The sequence below is a fragment of the Phyllobates terribilis genome, unplaced genomic scaffold (assembly GCF_046119375.1).
Source record: "Phyllobates terribilis strain yellow unplaced genomic scaffold, ASM4611937v1 Scaffold_1__5_contigs__length_1240528914, whole genome shotgun sequence".
NCBI classification, from domain to species: Eukaryota; Metazoa; Chordata; class Amphibia; order Anura; family Dendrobatidae; genus Phyllobates; species Phyllobates terribilis.
Window position 1 is genome coordinate 462,116,149 of NW_027362761.1, and position 19,931 is coordinate 462,136,079.

Below are 19,931 nucleotides of genomic sequence, written 5' to 3' on the forward strand. Positions count from 1 at the left end.
AATTCTCCCTATCAGCTAGATATCAGATTCTGGGCCAAATCCTGACTGATGACAACACATTCTTGTGCAATCACTGCTTGGAGCGTATCACAATTTCTGTATTTTCGTTTGTCCCTTCACTTGTTGAGGATTAAGCACAGGTTCTCAGTGAGGTTTTGGGGAGTTTCCTGGCCATGAACCCAAAACCTAAATGTTTTAGTGTTACCGAATCACTTAGTTACCTCTTTTGTTTTGTTACGTGGTCTCCATCATGCTGGAAAAAGCATTGGTCATCTCCAAATTGCTCCTGTATCTTCTAGACGTTGCCCTTGGAAGATGCTTAGGTTCTTTCATTATCCATTCATTATTCATGGCAGTATTCTGATCCAAAACAGTGCGTGACCCCACTACTTTGGATGAAAAGTCACCCCACACATGATGATTATTCTTAGCATGACAACAGGAATCATGGTAGCCCTCACCTTTTCTTCTCCAGACAATCATTCCTCCAGATGTCCCAAACTGTTTAAAGGGGCTTCTTCTGAGAAAATAACTATGCAAGAAGTACAAAGATTTTACTTCAGATGACCAGCGTAAAATAATTTTCTAATAGGACACCCCTCTGATCACTTTCAAGTAAATGGAGGTGTACAGATGCACAAAATATAAATTTTAAGTGTTAATATCAATAGATAGATAGATAGATAGATAGATAGATAGATAGATACATAGATAGATAGATAGATAGATTGTAAAAACAGAGATCTTGATTTTCTATGTCTGCCGTGGCATATGTTTGGGGGCAGTAATCTTGTGTTCTTATGCCAGCGCTGACAAAGGTCTGGTTGTCAGTGATACCTTTAACAGCTAAATTTATCCTGGACTGACAGGAGCAGGTGCTGGTGGGCCTGCCAGACACTTGTGCAAGGGAATCTCGCTTCTTACAGGTCATCAGCTAGAGGGGAAAAAGCTCCTGTCCTCATGTAAGATACATAGTGAGGCAACAGAACCCGTACAGGGGGTTTCTCTTCAAAGCCAGCTGGTCTGGCTTTATTATACAGGAATTTTTTTTACCTGTCAGAGTTTGGTGAACAAGACCCTCAGCAGGTGCTGCAGGGCGCGACTTCCTGGAGAAGCAGGGCACTGGTAAGTTTTTTCATTTTGCAAATTTCTTAGCATAATGAGTGTAATAATTGATCCTGGCCATGGCGCTCATGGAGCCTAACTGTTACTGACTATGAAGTAGAGCTGAATTTGACATTGGACGACTTTTGTGCATTATACAATAATAGGGAGCAAAAAAAAAAAAAAAAGTGCAACATAATACTCAGAAATGCTCTGCCAAGTGACAAACTCAGCTCTGCTTCATTTCTCTGTGTGTATACTAATGTTTCTTTTCAAAAACTTTTTGAACATATTTGCAGTTAACTGGAGAACCTACTTTCTGACATCTTTTTTATTTCCAGCTTGTTCCTTTCATTTATATGGAAATAACCAATTTTTTATATAAACATAAAAATATTGTGCGCCACAGACCGCTCTTTGTCTGTTCCAGAAATAGATTCTTTTAACTTTCTACGCAATCTGGATTTAATAAAATGCATTAGTTTTAAATTAACAGAAAAAAAAAATCTTTGTTCATCAACCCAAATAGCAAGAAGACGCCCAGTAACGGAGAGTAACGAGATATTTACTGAAATCGATGGAAGTTTAGATTTAGCCATAGACATGTACGGTGCCTCACAATTTCTGTACAATCTTTTAAGCATATGGACACATGTATCTATTTATTGAAAGTTTAAATGAAAATACTTGTGCCCTTGATTTATGAGGTTTGGGGCTCATTCAGATGAGCAAAAAGTGGACATCACGCACACCAAGTGTGTAAAGAAAATTCTATGGGTGCGCAAAAAAAAAAAATCTGATCCAATACGGGTAATCTGTGCTGAATATGATTTTTATGGATATATTGTGATTATTAAGGAAAATTTATTTGGTCTGTATAAAATTGAAGATGACAATATGGATGATAATCGTCTGAATTTTCTGGATGGAACTGGGATAATTTTTCATCTGCTCGTCTGAACCCGACTTTACTAACATCAGATCCATGCTGATCAGATCAGAGCTGAATTTGGTATTATATTTTGGCGGCCACACGCTTAGTAAATTGTGATATCCGAATAAAGATAACACATTGGGTTTATCTATTTTTCTACATAAATATTCAATATAATATGCTGCAATATTAAGGAAAAACGTAGTTCTCCTAAATTCCACAAAGTCAGCGTTGCTACTTCTGTATGTATGCGCAATAATGTGAGTGCTATATAGGGCAAAAACTTTATACGATCTCGTTTGGGGGGAACAAAAGCTTCAGTAAAATATATAGAAATAGAATACATGGAATGATGATTTATTCAATAGTTGAGTGGTAATTGGAAAATTGTAGCTAACATGTAATGTATACTGTAAGTTATACAATAACTATTAATATCTATGGACAATATGAGGGTTAATCATTAATGACGTTGCATGATCCCAGACTTTGGCTCATGCACAGGGATAAAATACAGATTGCTCTGAGCTGTATGGAGCTATAACACCGCACCTACAGCAGTCTGTACCTCTGTATACCTCCAATTTTATATTAAGGGTTTTTTGATGCATTTATAGATAATCAAACAGAAAAAATAATATTTTTTTCCATTTTATGATTTTGGGCTCTTCTACATGCACAATGTGGTAGATTACAGACCACAGAAAATAATCAATGGCACAATCGACACGAGCGAAGTATGAAAAAAAGTGCAGCAAGCGTCGTTCGATGGATGGAAGTCGGTTGGATAAAATTGTGTCAAATGACGCAAAAGCATCCATTTCCTCCAGATGGGACTAGCCCAATCTTTAAAATACATACTGTATGCGAATAAGACCTTATGGTGATCGCTTCCTAGAAGTCTTCTAAGGAAGATTCTCTTTGTAAATTCATCCTGAAGTACCATAAAACTCCGTTAGCTCCATGTCTATAAAGTTTTATCCTCATACATCTTCCTTTACATACGTATTTACCATTATTTCACTTTAATTAAGATTTGCTGATTGGGCTTTTACTGTCAACTTTTTCCTAACTAATTTGAAACATTTAGGCTATGTTCCCATGACGAGCTTCCGGTGAGATTTTTATGTTTTTTTGCAACATTTCTGCACATGTAAAGTAAATTAGGCTACTTGCATTTTTTTCATGGCATTTTTTTATTATTTTTTTTCTTGACATGCATTTTTATCGCATTTTTGACACTGCGGTTTTTGTTTTTGTTGGTACGTCAAGTTTTTTCACGTTTCCTGGTATTTATTGATATGCACATTACATGCGTTTTTGATGCTTTTCTGCTGCAGAAAAGCACTAAAAACGCTTGCATGTTTTTTACCTGTGGATTTTCCTTATCTGATGCAACTCTGTGGGAAAAATCTACATATTAAACTCTGCGTACCTGCAAGAGAAATTAACATGTTGTGGATTTGAGATGCACACCGGAGGTCAGGTCTGAGTCAAAAAAGCACAGTGGGCATGAGATTTCTGTAAATCCCATCCACTTTGCTGGATGCGTTTTTGAAGCAACAAAAATACGCAGCTCAAAAACGCACCAAAAACTCAGTGTATGAACACAGTCTTAGGCTACATTCCCATAATGGGTATTTGGTGTGTTTTTTCCACTGTGTATTTCCGTGCACAGAAAACACAGCGTACTACAGTTCCAACACAGTGGATGAAATTTGTATAAATTTTGTTTCCAAAATGCTTTTTCTTTTTACCCTGTGGAAATTGACCTGCAGTGTTATTTTTAAATTCACAGCATGTAAATCTGCCTTGCCGTAAACATGCGTTTTATTTGCAGAATTTCCCCATAGACTAGAATGAGATGAGAAAATCTGCAGATTAAATACACACGTGTTTTTATTGCATTTTCACAGCAAAAATGTATTAAAAAAGGCATATAATTCGCACATGAATTTATCGGTAATTTTTTAGCAAAACTAAGTAACTCAGCAAATAGAAAGTTTCCAAAGCAAAGTAGTTTTATTTGAAACATGACATACTGAAAAAAAGACAAAAACAGCAGCGGAAAAAAAAAACGCAATAAAAATGCCTGTAAACAAAGCGTACTAAAAAAAAACACACGTAACCTCACTTGTTCCAGAAATCTGCAGCATCAAAAACGCATCAAATGCGCAATGTGGGAACTTAGCTATAGAGATCATACTGTATCTGTTCAGTGTCCATTTATTACAAAGCAACTGCTGAATGTGGGGTTTCATGAGCCGAGGAACCAAAGAGCCACCTGTCAAAAACACATGCCATGTACATTCCTCCTATACATCAAAAAGATATATATATATAGGAGAAATAAATATTTTTTGGAAGATTTCTTTTGCTAATAATTAGTTTAATGAAAGCTAAAAGAAAAAAAATGTGCGTAATACAAAACAGTCATGTTATTTTACTGTATAGATATATATACACATGCCTTGGCCTTGGTGTTCAAGTTCTTTGTTTCAAGGTATTTGATGTTTTTTTGTTCTTCTTGATGACATATATTCACACTATGTGGATGCTATTAGGATATTCTGCTACATGACAGTATGATATGCAATTCTCAGTAGGATTTAGGCAATGAGCACCATGGTGTTGTGTTAGACTGATTTACTCATCATAATCCCAGTGTCCAGAATGTGTGTGATGCCTTAATACCAAGGTCTTTTCATGGCTGAAGGGTTAAATGTCATCTAGGGTCACAAAAGGGGCCATGCATGTTGGGTCATTTAACGTCTTCAATTGGGAAATACGTAAACCTGCAATTAACAGGTGTACAACAGTATAAGGCCCCCGTCACATGGCCAGTACGTGAGGCATCTGTTTTTTTCACAGATGCCACATGTACCCATTATAATCTACGTCTGTTCTTTTTCGGCAGCATGGATGACAAGGGCCAATACAAGCCTATGTGTCCATGAAAAACACAACATCTGTATGACATCTGTGTGCCATATTTCTTTGTCATTGCAAAGTATAGGAGAATCTTTGTGATTTCATTCGTTCTTTATCCATACTGGAAAAACATGGATGACACTCTGATGGCACACTGATGACACACTGATGACACACTGATTTTTCCTCCTCATTTAAACATGCCATTATAACCCCTTTACTTAAAAAGCCATCCCTGGACCAGAACTGCACTGCTAACTACAGACCTGTCTCTAATCTTCCTTTCATCTCTAAACTCCTGGAACGCTTGGTCCACTCCCATCTAATCCGCTATCTCTCAGATAACTCTCTTCTCGACCCTTTACAATCTGGTTTCCGCTCTTCACACTCTACTGTAACTGCCCTCACTAAAGTCTCTAATGATCTACTAACAGCTAAATCCAAAGGTCACTGTTCCCTGTTGATTCTCCTGGATCTCTCTGCAGCATTTGACACTGTGGATCACCAGCTCCTCCTCACTATGATCCGCTCTATAGGCCTCAAGGAAACCGTTCTCTCCTGGTTCTCCTCCTACCTCTCTGACCGCTCCATCACTATATCTTTTGCCGGCTCATCTTCCTCTCCTCGTCCCCTTACTATTGGGGTTCCGCAGGGCTCAGTCCTAGGCCCCCTCCTCTTCTCTCTATATACTGCCCCTTGGATAAACAATCATCAGATTTGGGTTCCCGTATCATCTCTATGCTGATGACACCCAATTATACACCTCTTCCCCTGACATCACCTCTACCCTAATAAAAAATACCAAGGATTGTCTGTCTGCTGTCTCTAACATCATATCCTCCCTCTATCTTAAACTGAATCTCTCTAAAACTGAACTTCTTGTGTTTCTCCCCTCTACTAACTCAACTCTACCTAACATCGAAATTACCTTGGAGGGTTCAACCATAACTCCCAAGCAGCACGCCCGCTGCCTTGGGGTCATATTCGACACTAACCTTTCCTTTACTCCCTATATCCGATCACTCACTCGCTCTTGTCACCTGCATCTTAAAAACATCTCCAGAATCTGATATTTTCTCACCTTTGAAACTGCTAAAACTCTTACTGTCGCTCTTATTCACTCTCGTCTGGACTACTGCAACTCTCTTCTGATCGGTCTCCTTCTTACCAAACTTTCTCCTCTCCAATCCATCCTGAATGCGGCAGCCAGGGTCGTATTTCTGTCCAGCCACTTCACTGATGCCTCCATCTTATGCCAGTCATTACACTGGTTGCCCATTCGCTACAGGGTCCAATATAAACTCATCGCTCTCACCCACAAAGCTCTCTACAGTTCTGCACCGCCTTATATTTCCTCTCTCATCTCTGTCTATCGCCCTACATGTGCCCTCCATTCTACAAATGACGTAAGACTAACATCCCCCATAATCCGAACCTTAAACTCTGTCTACAAGACTTCTCTCATGCTGGGCCAGTTCTCTGGAATGCACTACCGCAGGCAATCCGACTGATGCCTAGCCCCCATATCTTCAAGCACGCTTTAAAAACCCATATCTTTAAGCAAGCCTAACACCTCAACTACTCAGTAAACCAACTTTCCCCTGTCCCCTCCTTCTAAATATTATTCAGAATCTGCACCCTACTATTCATCTGTCTCCACACCCTCCATGCACACGATAACTGCACTCAATACTTGATTATTGCACTTAAACATACTGGCAGCTTTATATGAAAATCCCTGCTTATTATAATTCCCAGACCTGAAATAACAAGCACTTTTCACCTATTGTGTCCCCCCATTTCCTTGTAGAATGTAAGCTTGTGAGCAGGGACCTCACTCCTAATGTAACTGTTTAAAATGTCTTATGACACACACTGATGACACACTGACGGCATACTGATGGCACACTGATGGCACACTGACGGCACACTGAGGACACACTGAGGACACACTGATGAAACACTGATGGCACACTGATGCCACACTGATGGCACACTGATGGCACACTGATGCCACACTGATGCCACACTGATGCCACACTGACCCAAACACTGATGACACACTGATGGCACACCGATGGCACACTGATGACACACTAATGGCACACTGATGACACACTGATGGCACACTGATGACATACTAATGGCACACTGATGACATACTGATGGCACACTGATGACACATTGATGACATACTGACGGCACACGGATGGCACACTAATCCAAAACACCGATGACATGGTACAGTCTTTTATGGTACCAGTTTTATATGGATGTGGGAAGGGGGCCTAAGACACAATTGACATATTATATGACCATATGATGACTGTGGGATTTAACACATGCCAGCTGGAAGCACCTCATTCCAGTCGCCCATCAGCGTCCCTCTCACATGTTCGTGGACTGTTGATTGGTTGTCATGACAGCTGGGGGTCTGCCGAAGACCTCCATGCCTGTCATGCCTCATGTGAATGCCGGCTCTTTTGCCTCACTGAAAATAAAACTATTTTTAAAAAATACATCTATTTGATATCGCTGCATTCAGAAATATCTGATCTATCAAAATATAAAGTAAATTAATCTGATCAGTAAACAGGGTAACGAGAACAAGAATCGAAAAGCCAGAATTACAATTTTTGGCCACCGTGACATTGCAATAAAATGCAATAAGAAGAAATGAAAACACTCAAGACGCAAATAATAAGCCCTCACCCGGCCCCAGTTCCTGAAAAATGGAGACGCTACAGGTCTCGGAAAATGGCCACAAATGCAAAAACTTATCATACAAGTTTTGACTTTTTTTTCACATCTTAAATAAAACATATACTATACATGTTTGGTATCAGTGTACTTGTACTGACCTGGGAAATCCTATTATAAGGTCAGTTTTACCATATAGTGAACATGGTAAATAAAAAAACAAAAAAACAATGGTGTAATTTTAAACAACAAAAACAAACCCTCATATAGATATATTGACGGAAAAATAAAAAAGTTATGGCTTTTGGAGAAAGGGGAGGAAAAAAACGAAAAAAACAGAAAATGGTCATGGCATGAAGGGGTTAAGTTACATAATTTCTAGCAAAAAAAATCTTCTGCATCCAGATATTGCTGTGACATGCTTCATTATTGTTCCTCCCGGTGTCTTTTGATTCCCTCTTAGATGGTACATGTAATCTATTTAGTGCAGGTGAAAAGAAGTTACTTTTTGCGTTCTGAACCTTATGGCTGGACTCACTGAGTAGTAGGAAATAAGCTAATGAGCATGTGTGACCAGAAGCACTGGACTCTATATGTGGAGGCTTTGAGTGGGAATAAAACTAAAATAGAACAGGAACGTCAGCTCACTTGTATTTTCCCCACATTCCCAGGCGGACCCAATGCTTGGATTCCTTGGAGCACAGCAAAATTAGATAAATTACAAAAGCAAAATCAACAGCATCCAGCGCTTGTTAAAAGTCTTCTCCTTTATTGCATCCTTTTAAAAACCTCATCAACCAAAACTAGTAACAATCGCAAACGCGTTTCAGAACAACATCCTTAATCATTTTGGGAAACAAGATAACACCAAGGATTGCCATAACAAGTATGTAACAGAAGTGCCTTCACATAGTCGACTTATTTTCAAATCATTATAATGAAAAAAAAAGTGTTAATGAAATTTAATTGTGCAACAACAACTTTAAGGTATCAAAATCTTGGGATTTCTTAGTAGAAAGTGATAATATTGAGAGCACCATGCTGGAATTTGACTCTGTTTTCTAGATTACAGGCCACAGATTTTGCCAGCGCAAGTCACTGATTTTGGTATTTGAGTGGGGCGACAGCTGCTTGCCCTCGGCTGCCTGAGTGTCAGGGTGGGATACATGGCACCTGTTGCTCTGTGCAGAACATTGATATACTGTGTGTGAACCATGTTAATAAGAAAAACACTTTACTTCACCTTCACAAAATAGTCAAATAACATAAAATAAGCTAAATTGTTTGCTGATGTTTACAAAGTTTCAAAGTAAAGGAACATATATACATATATGTTCCTTTACTTTGAAACTTTGTAAACATCATAAAAATATATATATATACTATATATATATATATATATATATATATATATATATATATATCACTCAGAGAGCAGTATGTGGATTATTGCTATCTGACATATAAGACATGTTCATACACAAAAACAAGTATGATACACAAACATGGCATTAAGACGTAATATTGCTCTTTTTCTCATCTCATACATATTTCTAAGAGGCACAAGGGCACAGTTGAACGGGGTGCAGAGATAACTTTAACACTTGGGCATTGACACTTGCCAGGACTTTTAGGCTTCTGTTTCTGTTTCGAATTTTGCGCACAGATTGCTTCAAGTCTCTTTCAGATATATGAGAAAGTTATAGAGATTTTTGCAGCCAATTGTCATGTTTTAATATAGCCTAATTTTTATAAGCTCAAATACTTAAAGGGGGTTTCCAGCAAATAATAATTATGATTAAAAGGGCTTAGGCAAGTTAAAAAATAAAAAAATAAGTGATTATGCTATTGCTGATCTCCTCAAGTCCTGTCCCTGATCTCCACAGGTCCTGTCCCTGATCTCCACAAGTCCTGTCCCTGATCTACAGGTCCTGTCCCTGATCTCCACAAGTCCTGTCCCTGATCTCCACAGGTCCTCTCCCTGATCTCCACAGGTCCTGTCCCTGATCTCCACAGGTTCTGTCCCTGATCTCCACAGGTCCTGTCCCTGATCTCCACAGGTTCTGTCCCTCATCTCCACAGGTCCTGTCCGTGATCTCCACAAGTCCTGTCCCTGATCTCCACAGGTCCTCTTCCTGATCTCCACAGGTCCTGTCCCTGATCTCCACAGGTTCTGTCCCTGATCTCCACAGGTCCTGTCCCACCACTTAGTCAGCCACTGCTGTTCTGTTCATCCTAGTACCGGCTCAGCCAATCACTGACCGCAGCAGTGCGTCTCAGGATGAACAGACCATCGGGATTTGTGTAAATTGGGGATGCCAAGGGTACTATTTCTTCTATTATTTTTTACTGGTCTGAGCTTATTTAGGCAAAATTTTTATTAACCCTTTTAGAAAAACAAGTGAATATTGTGTTGCCATTCTTTCCACTGAAGTTGTTCTCAAATAGTGGCACACAGTGTTTACAACTTGTGGACTGTTATGTCTTCCTGCCACAGATTCCATATGATGCCATTGCAGGCCATCAATGTTTACTGCTGATGTGAACTAGCAGGATATATTGTTCACAGATCAGTGTTTGGGGAAGCTGGTAAACCAATAATATTATTATTATTGAGTAATTTTTATTGCTTAATATTTAGCAAAATTAGCTCTGCTGCCTCACTGCTACTGCTAATACACGTTAGGATAGGGCTTATTGTAACATATTTTCTTACATGTAGCAGCTAATCAAAGCCATATATTTTACTGCTTTTTATAAAGTTTATAAATCATATGCTCCTGTTATTACGTATACACATGAAGTGAAGCTGTATCTTTATCAAAAGTTCTCCCCACACAAAGTATAATGCATCCACAGTCCCCGACACAGTATGATGCCCCCACAAACAAACACAATATGATGCCCTCAGTCACCACCACACAGTATGACTCCCCTACACACAGAATATGATGCCCCACAGTCCTCCATACAGTATGATGGCTCACCACAGCCCTGTGCGCAGCATGATTCCCCCACACAAACAATTTGATGCCCAGTGCCTCCACACATTATGATGTTCCCACAGCCCCCCAAACAATATAATTCCTCCTCTCACACAATCACAATATGATGCCTCCAGTCACCCCCACACAGTGTGGCTCCCCTATACACACAATATGAAGCCCCACAGTCCACCATACAGTAGGATACCTAAACAGTATCCTCATCCTAAACAGTATGATGCTCCCACAGCCTCCCATATAGGTTATTGTCCTCACAGTCCCCACCTCGCCCACTGATCGGTTTTGTGCAGTGTGATGACAGAAGGTCTGTGAGCAGGCACGATCTCCTGACTAGAGATGAGCGGTGTTCGACTAGAACTGTTCACCAAGCTCAAATTCGAGCTGTTTTGGGCGGTGTTCGAGTCGTTCGACGAACGCGAACGATTTGCAAAAAATTCGGCTGTTCGAGGTTATGTTCGATAACTGTTCGTGCACCAAAAGCGTGTCCTGCATGTCAGGCGCTATTTAGAGCACCAATCATGCAGGGATTGTCTGCCACTCACTGTAATGCCACAGCCATGGTGGTTGTGGCATTACAGTGGTTGCCCAAATCGATGGGAACAGTGCTCACAGTGAAACATGAAAAGCCGGCAATTCAGCAGCGGCATACACCGGTACCCGACAATTTAAAACAGAAAGAATAGAGCTTCACACATAGATTAGATAGATAGAAACATGTCAGTCACATATATAAGAAGTACAGTGACAGTGTTGCTTACTGTACTTGTCATTTAGTGTTAAAGGATTTATTAAAATAAATAATAGTGTTTTCATGCACCATCTCTTTAAAAAAGCCGGCCGGCAATTCAGCATCGGTACCCGACAATTTATAACAGAAAGAATAGAGCATCACACATAGATTAGATAGATAGAAACATGTCAGTCACATATACAAGAAGTACAGTGACAGTGTTGATTACTGTACTTGTCATTCAGTGTTAAAATAAAGGATTTATTAAATTTCTTAAAAAAAAAATTGGCGAGGGGTTCCCCGTAATTTTAGTCTCTAGCGGAGGTTAAGCAGACGGCTGGGGCAGATGTTTGAAGCCTGGGAAGGGGGTAATACCCACGGAGCTTCCCAGGCTACTAATATCAGCCCCCAGCTGAATGCCTAGCCTTTACTAGCTATTAAAATGGGGGACCCCCAAAAAAATGACGTGGGGTCCCCCCTATTTTAATAGCTAGCAAAGGCTAGGCAGACAGCTGGGGGCTGATATTAATAGCCCAGGAAGGGTGCCATGAATATTGGCCCCCTCCCAGGCTAGAAACACCAGCCGTCAGCCGCCCCAGAAATGGCGCATCCAAAGGATGCGCCAATTCTGGCACTTAGCCTCGCTCTTCCCACTGCCCTGTAGCGGTGGCAGTGGGGTAATAGGGCTGGGGTTGAAGTCAGCTTATATTGCCAGCTGACATCAAGCCCAGGTTAGTAATGGAGAGGTGTCTATAAGACACCCCATTACTAACCCCATAGTCAAAGTTTAAAAAAAACACAAACACCCAGAATAAATTCCTTTAATTGAAATAAACACACAATTCTTTATTGTTCTAAATTAAACCATACTTACCGTCACGCCCATTCCAGCTGAAGCCAACGATCTCCTGCAATAAAAGTAAAATAATAAAGCAACATCATCCTTACCTTTCCATGATTCCCACGACAGCTTCAGCTCTGCTAAACTCACATGACAGGCTGGAGCGCAGCAGAACGCTGCCATCCAGCTTGTCATCCCGCAGACACTGAGAAGCGCAGGCATGCTTGCGCTCTGCAGTGTCTCTGAAGGATGACAAGCTGGATGGCAGCGCTCAGCTGTGATCCAGCCTGTCATCTCAATGCCATCCCAGCGTGGGAGAATTTTCCTGCTGAAGCGCTGAGCGCTGAGAATTTTCCCACGCTGTCAGGGCCGTGCATGAGGTGAGCTGAGTTCATTGGACATGACCTCGGCTCATCTTTATGCCGTCACAGCGAGACACTGAGGAGCGCAAGCATGCCTGCGCTTCTCAGTGTCTGCCGCATGGCAAGCTGGATGGCAGCGTTCTGCTGCGCTCCAGCCTGTCATGTGAATGTAGCAGAGCTGAAGCTGTCATGGGAACCATGGAAAGGTAAGGATGATGTTGCTTTATTATTTTACTTTTATTGCAGGAGATCGTTGGCTTCAGCTGGAATGGGCGTGACGGTAAGTATGGTTTAATTTAGAACAATAAAGAATTGTGTGTTTATTTCAATTAAAGGACTTTATTCTGGGTGTTTGTGTTTTTTTTTAAACTTTGACTATGGGGTCAGTAATGGGGGTGTCTTATAGACGCCTCTCCATTACTAACCTGGGCTTGATGTCAGCTGGCATTATAAGCTGACATCAACCCCAGCCCTATTACCCCACTGCCACCGCTACAGGGCAGTGGGAAGAGTGAGGCTAAGTGCCAGAATTGGCGCATCCTATAGATGCGCCATTTCTGGGGCGGCTGACAGCTGGTGTTTCTAGCCTGGGAGGGGGCCAATATTCATGGCACCCTTCCTGGGCTATTAATATCAGCCCCCAGCTGTCTGCCTAGCCTTTGCTAGCTATTAAAATAGGGAGGACCCCACGTCATTTTTTGGGGGGTGCCCCATTTTAATAGCTAGTAAAGGCTAGGTATTCAGCTGCCCCAGCCGTCTGCTTAACCTCCGCTAGAGACTAAAATTACGGGGAACCCCACGCCAATTTTTTTTTTAATAAATCCTTTATTTTAACACTAAATGACAAGTACAGTAATCAACACTATCACTGTACTTCTTATATATGTGACTGACATGTTTCTATCTATCTAATCTATGTGTGATGCTCTATTCCTTCTTGTCTAAATTGTCGGGTACCGGTGTACGCCGCTGCTGAATTGCCGGCCGGCTTTTTTAAAGGGAGTGTCTTCTAAGCAGTTTGTCAGCTTTTGGACACCTTTGAAGGTGTTTTCTATGTGTTTCTATGTGTTTTTGTTTGCCTGCCATTGGTTTTAACGGTGTTCGACGGTGTTCTAAGGTGTTCGAGGAGCAGTTCCACGAACATCCCGTGTTCGACGAACCGAACCGAACCCGAACACTACGGGGGTGGCTCAACACTACTCCTGACATCATTGCACCTGCTGCTTTTAGACCCAGGTGCACATGTTGAATAGTGGAAGAGGAAGCCTATAGCTTCCTGTTCCGCCATTGTCTTCAATAGTATGAGGTTCCTGAGGACGTAGATACTGTAGAAATCAAAATACTGGGAGAGGGAAAGAATTTATTCCCTCTCACTGTCCCGGTCCCACACAAGAACAGCCAAATGTACAGATGTGGCCTGTTGGCCGCAGTTTCCAGGTTTGCAATATGGTAATATTGGAATGCTCATACTGTACATGTTATATAGAATGGCCGCCTATGCACCAATGTTAACCCGTCTAGGCTCCTAGATTGACATTTTTTTGCTCTAAATCAGTTTTATCACTGCTGGAACTGATTAAAATAATCCACAGGCACTTTTACTAAAAAGTCAGGTCTAAGAATGACATTAAAATCAGTAAGAAAAGCTACTTATTGGAATGACTCAGCGTGTTCATGTGGGTATCCAACACAGCATAACTCAGCTGCAAAAACAATTGACAACTCTACCATCTGTCCTTGCCTTTAGACAAAGCTAATAACCTAGAGGTACCAGCTGTGCAAAATTGGTACAAATACATTATCACATTAGGCTTTTTTTCTGAATAGTCAAACGATAACTACAGAAATATGTAAAATAACGATAATTGAAAAAACAAAAACATAGATCATTACTTTTTTCTACAGTTGTCATAAATGCTTCAGTAAGTAATGTTAAGTATTCCATTGACAAAATGAACTTTTCATTAGATGATACAGCAGCATAAAGAAAAATATTGCACACCATAATATTTTTACATTTCTACACTTTTACTCTGAAAATTGATACATAATATATAAGTAAAGTTATAGTCAATGAAATCTAATAATAACCATACGACACTTTCTCATTGCTTTCTATGGTGAAAAAACGCTGCAAAAATGCTGCAACAACCCTGAAAGGATTGACATGCTGCAGTTTTCAAAAAATCAGTTTTCCAATTCAGTCAGGAGAAAAAAAACAATTGTGTGCATTAGATTTCTGAAATCTCATAGCGTTTGCTGCAACTGTTAGACCACGTTCACACATTCAGTACTTGGTCAGTATTTTACATCAGTATTTGTAATCCAAATCCAGGAGTGGAACAGTCAGAGGAAAAGTATAATAGAAACACGTCACCACTTCTGTATTTTTCTCCCACTCCGGATCTTGACTTTCAAATACTGAGGTAAAATACTGACCGAATACTGAACGTGGCCTTGAAAGCAGCTTTTAATTTGCATGAAAAAGCTTCAAAAATGCAACGTGTGAACATAGCTTTAGGGTGTATTTAAAATGATTGCACTAACAAGGTTTGAATTCGAAAACCTGAGAATTCTCCTTTTTGGCGGTGACTGGTAAGATAAGAGAGAAAAGGTACCATATTGTTCACACTGTTGGCTTCTTCTTCTTCCTGTACATGCTCCATCATTGAGCTCCTACCTGGTGAATGCAGCTATCAAAGGTGGTGAATATTTGTCCACTTTATTATAGTCCCGTCTTTTTTTTTTTAGCTTTCCTTGTTCCTAAAGATGTAGATAGATTTCAACTTTAAGGGGATGTTCGATCAAAACCGATAAGTCTGCAGTCACTCTATGTGACTACAGACTTATGAATCCCCCCAGCACATGCACTGTGCCCACTGACACATCACTAATTTAATTAAACTGTCCTAACCCAAACTGCCATCTCAGGTGACCAAGACAAGATGGTAAAATCACAAAAATAAATGAGTTTCACATACCACTCATTACTTTTAATGGGTGAAAAACGCTGAAAAAATGCTGAAAGAAGCGACATGCTCTATTGTGTAAAAAAACACATGTGTGCATGAGATTTCTGAAATCTCATAGACTTTGCTGGTACTGTAAAACACAGCTGAAAATTTGCATTAAAAAATGCTGAAAAAACGACTAGTGTGAACATACCCTTGGATGGCTGTCATCAATGTAAGGCCCCTTTCACACGTCTGTATAAAACTGGTACTGGAAAAAATAATAATAATAAAAAAAATCATAAGAAATATTGCAATAATTATAGTACAATTGGATGTACTGTACTTATGCCTCAATGTCCATTTATTTCGATAATACAAATTAAGTTTCAATTAAGCGATTATTTTATTTTATCCTTTGTGATTTTCTCAAAATGTCATTTAAAAATTCATGAAAGTCCCCCGCTATCCTTTGTCTACCCACTAAGATCTCAGGCCATTTGTTCTTAATAGTATTGGGATAATATTGTGTATACTACAAACATGGCGACATTCTTTTCTATTTTCGTCTTCAGCAGCTGTTAAAGGAAAATCGTCACCCGGAAAGTTTTATCTCCCTCTAAGATGGGGTATTCTAGGAATGATCAGATTGACTAGAGACATTTGGATGTGGGTGTAGAATCTGTTCACTAAGGTCGGACTGTTGCTAAATTTACACGATAAAATACATCGAGCACGATCACCTGATGTCTGGATCCGCGTCTATTTCTGCAACATATAGAGTAACAATCTAATTCCTAGTTATTAGATATACAGCATAATGTAATAGGAAATACTAGACTAGAGGTCCGAAAATGTAGACCTGAAAACCTACATGCTGTATGACCTTGAAGAGAACTGCGCTCAATGCATTAGATTATATAGGGCAACAGTAATGATTCAGCTTCATAAATGTAAGTGAAAGTGCAAAAAGCCATTATATTTATTACAGAAACGAAGAGTTATGCTAAAGACACGTCATAAATATTTCATTGGTTGGGGTCTGATACAGTGGTATAACTTAAAGATGCAAAATCTCCAATAGGGACCCAAATATTGCCGTAATAGTCTTTTTAACAGTCTTTAGATAGTAATCATTTTTTCATATGGGCCAAAGGGACCTTCTTCGCCCGGGTGTTATTGCAATCTCTACACCTATGATAGTTACACCCATGGTCTGATCCCTAGGACATTACTGATCACTATTGTGAAAGTCATTTACTTGAATGGGACTAAATTGTGGAACCAGGCTTAATGACACGCAGGGTTCTCCAGTGAGAAAAAAAAAGAATATAAAAATGACATAAAAATTAAGCCACATGTATGACTATAATTAGAAGCGAAAAATACTTGAACATCCAAACGAGAACATTTTTAGAGCACTTAAAAACACATTTACAAAAAAAACTGAAAATGTGTCTGGTCATGAAGAGGAGAAAATGGCCTGTTCTTGAACTGCTTAATTTTATCAATGAAGCAATTAGATCCCATCGCCTCAACATTGATGATCAATTGATTGACCAATGACTGAGTCGGGGATTGCTCATTTAGGCCACGGCCCCACTATCAGTATTTGGTCAGTATTCGGTCAGTATTTTTTCTCAGAAGTTGAAGCCAAAACCAGGTGAGGAACAATCAGAGAAAAGGTATAATAGAAACAAGTCACCAATTCTGCATTTATCACCCACTCCTGGTTTTGGCGCCGGCTCCTGAGAAAAAATACTGACCGAATACTGATAGTGGGGCCATGGCCTTACATTGTGTTGACACATTGGAGCCGTGTTGCGGTGTTTTAGCTGCACACCACAGCCGCAATGTGTGAGCGCAGCCTATATTTTTAAAGATAGGTCACAGACCCATTACAATGAATGTGCCTACTAGGGGACGTGTCCTACTTCTATCAAATTCACCAATATAACTCAACGGCCCCATGGTCATCCTTGTTCTATATTTTAACATTTAATGTGTAGGAGAAGCAAAGATTTTTTTTCACATATGTGAAAAACAATAATTGTAAAAATTGATACTTGGATGAAAAATTGGTACAGTATTCTGCAAAAAGAAACAATGGTTATTTTTTTTTACATATTAAAAAATCAATATGTCCAAAACCGGTCAGATATATATATTTCTTCCGCCATTTAGTCAATGTTTCCTATCCGGGGTACGTCTTAGCTGCAGGAGACTGAACTGACTTGGTGCTACAATGATGAATCCATACAGCAACACCAAACTTGGAGAGCACAATGCTTTTACCATGTACGGAGATGATTAATAACTCGCAGTTTAGTGTTTATTGGAGACGAGTTCAAGATTATTACAAGGAAAGCACAGATGTCTGAATTCTTGTGCACAGGGAAATGTATCTGTATTAATGACATACATGGTTTAACCTTGATCTACACCCTTAACACTGTAATGGAAGAAATAACCCAGGAGTTGAAAGAAACTGTTGAAAGTCACTTTTTTCACTGTCAAGATCTTACTAAAAATATGTTCTGTGAATAATTGACAGTTAACATCTATTAACATATTATCAGTGACTTTAGACTCTGCGAGAGGTATATTATCACATTTCATTTATACTGTCATATGTCTGCTTTCCAACTAATAAAATTGGTGAGCTTCATTTACTTTACTCCCATGTAACGTTTCCCATGCCTGTCTTCCGGGCAAGATCTATACATGAGGACACTGCCATGACCTTTCCTGACCCGTTCCCAAGCATTTCTCTTGACTTCCCGATTTGTTCCCAGGCAATTCTTCTGACACAGTTTTCTGTAAAGTTTTGTATTTAATCTTTGCTATCTTGAATTTTTTTCTCAAGAGCCTCCTTTCTTGTTTAATGCAACCATCAGCAAACCTTTCCCTCTTGTCCACGGCCAGTGTTATAATGGTGCTGGCAGTACTAACTCGCTTTTAAAGCATTACTAAACTGAAGCTTAAATAATGTAACGGACCTTGGAGAAAATTGTTCTTGTTGTGTAACAGAAAATAATAGGAGAATGGAGATAATAGAAATATATTCATGATGATAAGATGTTTCACATTGAGTACTTTTATATGACTTTTAAGTATTTTTAACATCAATACTAATGGCTAAACCCATCAATATTGGCCGGATTGAACAACAGTCTAATCTGTATAGTGGTATCCTGACACCCACCTGACATATGAACTCGTGGAAGATAAAGGTCGGGCAGTTTGGATTTTAAAGTTTAAGACTTTTTATTATTCAGGAGAGAACCCAGACAGTGTATCCTCTCTCCGCCATAGAAAACCTCTTTAAACATTCAATTGAACTGAACGTTCATGTGTATGGGAGAGTTGGGAGAGAAAGCCGATGACCCGATATGCCCTCCTCCATCAGATATCGCATGTGTAATGGGCCTTAAATGGGTATTCTCAATTATTAAATTGCTTTAAAGGGAATCTGTCAGCAGGATTTTGCTATGTAATTGACATCAGCATGAGGCAGGGAGAGAGACCTTGATTCCAGCGATGTATCACTCAGTTTACTGGGTGCAGCAGTTATGATAGAATCAGTGTTTTCTCTGCTGCAGATCTAGCAGAGCTCATCTGTAGAGCTGTGTATAACCCCACACACACCACAGCTTTCAGTGTACATTGTATAGTGACAGAGTTGTCAATCAGTGCTAGTAGAGTGGTTGGACTAGGAGGCACGAGGCAGCTTGTCCTATAATTATAATCTCCTGTTGATAAAACACTGATTGTATTGAAATCTTGTCCCAGTAAGTGACACATTGCTGTAATCAGGGTCCCAGTATCTATATTATGCTGCTCTCGGATTTTATAGCCAAAACCTGGAGACAGATCCCTTTAAATAGTTGGACAGTATGAAAATAAGCAAGTTTGCAACTGACTTGCTTTTCCTATCTACTGTCATTCTCCTGCAAAAAAACGCATACAAAGTGTGTCAAAAATTAAGCAAAAATGCACATTTTTAAGCAGCATTTTTCTGCCAAGAAACACGTTTTTTAATGCAGAAGCATGTACACATACCCTAAGAGTGGAAATAAAACTGAGGGAGAAAACCTCCACATAATGGCATCTCAAAAATAGCATCTCAAAAAGCATGTCACAATTTTTCTATACGAGTCCAATACAAAAAGATATATTCAGAAATGTAACTTGACGATCCTATACACTAAACAATCAAAACAATTAAAGCTGTATAGGTCAAGTTTAAAGGAAGATAAATAGACACATATAAAATCAATATAATTTATTTCAATAGTTTTAAAATATATTTTTTTATATAAAAAACAGGTGCCTTCAAATATTACAACAACCAAACCTCCAACATAGCTATA

General features: G+C 39.5%; 1 protein-coding gene across 15 annotated transcripts in view; it reads left to right on the forward strand.

Moving 5' to 3' along the window:
• Positions 1-903: 903 nt before the first annotated feature.
• Positions 904-19,931, forward strand: part of MEF2C (myocyte enhancer factor 2C) — a 333,965-nt gene continuing 314,937 nt past the window's right edge. For 9 of the 15 annotated variants that reach the window (XM_073678870.1, XM_073678720.1, XM_073678843.1 and 6 more), the window contains exon 1: positions 905-1,125. The gene's annotated coding sequence lies outside the window, so the exon portion shown is untranslated. Of the gene's footprint in view, positions 1,126-19,931 lie in introns of all 15 variants that reach the window. The other 6 variants (XM_073678798.1, XM_073678847.1, XM_073678835.1 and 3 more) reach the window with 2 other exon arrangements.